Source organism: Nicotiana attenuata, unplaced genomic scaffold (genome assembly GCF_001879085.1).
Source record: "Nicotiana attenuata strain UT unplaced genomic scaffold, NIATTr2, whole genome shotgun sequence".
Lineage (NCBI taxonomy): Eukaryota > Viridiplantae > Streptophyta > Magnoliopsida > Solanales > Solanaceae > Nicotiana > Nicotiana attenuata.
Genome location: NW_017670318.1, coordinates 811407 through 815982, shown reverse-complemented (window position 1 = coordinate 815982; position 4576 = coordinate 811407).

Here is a 4576-nt window from a genome sequence, read left to right as displayed (position 1 = left end):
GGAAAATATTGAAACCGGTCTTTCCGTAAGTATCCTGCTGTCTTTTTTGCAGCTTTTTGTTGTTGCCGGAACTATGTGGTATGGTTCGGCAACAACCCCGAATGAATTATTTGGGCCCACTCGATTTACCAATGGGATCAGGGGTACTTCCCAGCAAGAAATATTCGAAGAGTTAGTGCTGGGGCTAGCAGAAAATCAAAGTTACTCAGAAGCCTGGTCTAAAAATTCCGAAAAATTAGCTTTTTATGATTACATCGGCAATAAAATCCGGCAAAAGGGGGAATTATTCAGAGCGGGCTCAATGGAATAACGGATGAATAGCGGTTTGGATGGTTAGGGCATCCCTATCTTTAGAGATAAAAGAAAGGGCGGTGAATTTTTGTACGTCGTATGCCTACTTTTTTTTGAACCATTTCGGTCGTTTTTGGTAGATGCGATGGAATTGTTAGAGCGATGTTCCTTTTAGAAGGGCAGAATCGAAGTATAGTGTTGAACAAGTAGTGTAACTGTTGAGTTCTACGGCGGTGAACTACAAACGCGTCCAGTTATAGTGATCCTGCCTACTGTGAAAAATATGCTGACGTGCTCCAATTGTGAAATCTTTTGCATTAGGATCGTGCTACTTTTTGAAATCCGATTTGGTGTATTTTCGTAGCTAGTCCAAGGGTGGTGGGTTTTACTTTTGGGCGATCTTCGTTGCTTTTGCTCTTCTTCTTTCGGACACATTTGGCATGGTGCTAGAACCTTTGTTCAGAGATGTTTTTGCTGGTATTTGGGACCCAGATTCTTAGATGCTCAAGTCGAATTTGGAGCATTACCAAAAACTTGGCAGATCCAACTACAAAAAGACAGGCGCCTGATACAACATTGCCTTGGTATCTTTCTTTCGCCCTTATTTTCTTTCTTTACTTTTATTGAACATAGGGTGACCAGAGAATCTTTATTTGAATCAACTTCGTTTTTTACTCTTGTTCGTTTCTTTATCCGGAAGAGACATGAGTAAAAAAAAGAAATAAAAAGAACATAACAGGTATGAAAGCTATAATTTGTAACCACGATCAATCTATGGAAAGCATTGGGTTTATACCATTCCCTCTTAGTCCTCGAACTCTAGGCGATAATTTTTTCGCTTATCTTTTTCGGAACCGCTAAAGGTTCCCAACTAAAAAGAACTAAGGTGAAATAGATTTTTCATTATCTCTCAAGTTTGGGAAAGTACTGAGCCCTCCCGATACCGGAGGCTCAGTACTTCAACTAGTCTCCAATGTTCCTCGAGATGGATCTTCTTAGTGTTGAGAAGGTTTGCCCAAAAGCGGTATATAAGCGTAACCCAGTAAGAACTTACAAGTAAACCAGATATAAAGATGGCGACTAGGGTTGCTGTTCCATTCTTATCATATTTATAAAAATTTTCAAGTACCCCCAATGGATCTATGATAGGATCGTTTATTACAACGAATGGTATAGCAAAGTCAACAGATCTCATGAATACAATAGGATTTATGGCTAACCAAGCTGGTTTTGAAACAGTTCTAGATCTGGGTCCAAGACGAACTGCGGTAGGAGATTTATTAAAACCATCTGAATTCGGCCATACTGGCAAAGTAGCGCCTGGGTGGGGAACTACTCCTTTGATGGGGGTCGCAAGTGGCCTTATTTGCGGTATTTCTATCTATTACTTTTGGAGATTTTCTTAGTAATTCTTCGTTTCTAATTGGATGGACTTTTCCAATGAATTAGATCTATAAGAACCGCAAAGTTCTTGCTTTGTGAGTCCAAAATGAAAATCTGATTCTGCAAGGCGTAGACCGATTTGTAGTCCCATCTACTTTTCCTTTTGGTAGTTCGAGTATGTCGGAAGATTCTTTGTTTTGTATTTCCGGAGATATTGTAGTGTGTGACTTGTGTGATAATTGATGCCTATCTTGATAGTACAGAGAATGGGTCTGTCATCTTGATAGGGATGGTTTTTCTACTATCGTCAGATACTTTATCTAATATTTGAGGAACACGAATAGATTAAGAAATATTTGAACTAATGATCATACTTAATTTCAGGCTCGTGGTCGCGGCTTCCAAAAAAATTTTTCAAACAAAGAATTCTAATTTCTAACATCGAAAGATACTCTTTGCTTTCCACCCCCTATTTATTATTTGAACAAAGCAAAACGCTTTCCTTTAATTTTTTAGTCCATTCTAATTCTCATTCAGGGAATAAGTATGAATCCGAGATTCTTACTCAGGGAATCTTGATTTGAATTTAGGTTAGGTTTTTTGTATTGAATCAATCGATGGTTCTAGTATGAATCTGAAGGTTTTAATCGATTCATAGGGTCTTAACAAGAGAATGTCCTATCAAATAATAAAGAAAACAAATAATAAAAAATCCATATTCCACAAAAAGAAATTCTAGAAATAAATAGGGAAAAGAGAATTCAAAGAGAGGCCCATAAGTATCAAAATAAAGATAAAGATGACTCGCCAACTTGAATATTTTTGTATTATCGGCCACAAAGAAGAGCTTTCGGATTTTCCCGAAAAGAATGGGATCAAAGAACTTTAATAAATTTAAAAACTTTCTTTTCCATAATGCCGTTGCAAACTAGTATCTTGGTGTTTTTTGCTTGAAAGCTGTAAGAGATGAAGTCTCATATACGGTTCTCAAAGGGGGAGTTAAGCGCTAATCTCAAAAGTATATCGATTGGTTCGACAGAACGTCCTCGAGATTCAAGAATTGCGGATGAATATAATACTAGTAAATACGGTTTCTCCCCAACGTCAAATATAATTTTGAATTGTTTTAGGGGGAATTACGCTTACTTGAGTTTGGTTAGATACAATAGCATACGTGGGTTTGCTATGAGATTTTTATTAATCGTCCGATCCGTTACTGAGGCTTTTTGCTTCTGTCTTTTCAGGTACATAATGGCACTGAGCCAACCTTGTGGTTGTTGTTAAATCCGATCAGTTCACTCGATGGCGGCAGATAATTGATGGTTCCTAATGGATGATGCCTGCGATGTATTTCGTGTGTATCTCACCGCGGATTTAAAAAACCTCGCGAATTGGACTTGGGTTACAGGATGTGGTTCATTGGCTGTTATTAACCGCATGCTATGTGTGGCGATAACTGGTTTTATTTCCTTACCGTTTTAGGGACAAAGTTGGTTATTGGGCAGTGAAAATAGTAACAGGTGTCCTGACTGGCCGGCCGTAGTTTGCCTGTAATAAGGATCAACCCTTGGTCGAATCTATTGGCGCGGAAAGACGCATAATGTGGGACAATCTACTTGACGGGCCGTTTTTATAGTTTACATCACCTTTACTATAGTTGACCGCTTTCTTACTGCCGTATTTATGTTTAATGCACTGTTCTCATATGACTACAGGTAAAATCCAAAGGCCGACGTATTTATGTTCTGGCCTTATAGAGTAAACAGACAGGAATAGATCCGTCAAATATTTGTAATCAATCAGTTTATCACTTGGTGAGGAATATATAGTATTTCATTGGCTACAGTATGGATTAATTGAAAAACTAATAAGACATGGATTTCTGGATATTTCCCTTTAATATTCATGCTCAAACTAAACGGGGGGATTGAAGGGAATTTTGTGAAGAGAAAATGGATTATGGGAGTGGTGTGACTTGAACTATTGATGTGGTCCTGTGTAGATTAATATGCCTGCACACCGTAAGGGCCATATACAACCAAAATTGTGTCTTTGTTCCAACGCGGTGTAAGCCCTATTACAGAAGGGAGGATGGCTGGTTCGCTAAGAGAATCTTTTTTCTGTGATGGGTCCGAACTCATGTTGTAGCATGAGGCAGGGTAGTAAGGATCCAGTATATAAGTGAAACTAGATAAAACGGAATAAGATTACCGTTTGATCTAGTATCACTTCTATACAAGGCATTAAGAATTAGTATATAAATGTATTCCATTTCCTCTGCAATTTGACACGATCAATTACTACTATCGGAGTGAAAACAAGGGATCTAACGAGAAAGAGGCTAGACTATATTAGTAACAAGCAAACCTTTTATGTGTAATCTCCAGATATTTTTGGAGATAAATTACCATAGAAGGTCTGAGACGACCCAGAAAGCACTTGATCATATCATGATCTGATTTGTAAAGCCTCTTGGGTCTTGAGTATTTTACTTGTAAGAACGGAATTCTTTGTTTTGTAATGGATAAATTGCAACTCGTAAAAAAGAATTCAGTCAAATTTTTCTTACATTGAAACCATTCCTATATCATATATGGTATGGTAAATACAGGTACCATATATATATTTTATATGGATATATGGGATTCATTTGGTTCTTTTTATTCTGGCTCGGAGCTGGATAGATTACAAATTATCATGTCCAGTTCCTCGGGGGATGGCATCATAAGAATTCACCTATCCCAATACAAAAACTTGACTTGAATGATCCTGTACTTAAGCAGCTAAAATTGGCTAAAGGTATGGGTCATAATTTATTATGGAGAAAGCCCGCATGGCCCAATGATCTTTATATCTTTCAGTAGTAATTCTAGGTACTATTGCATGTGAATGTAGGCTTTTA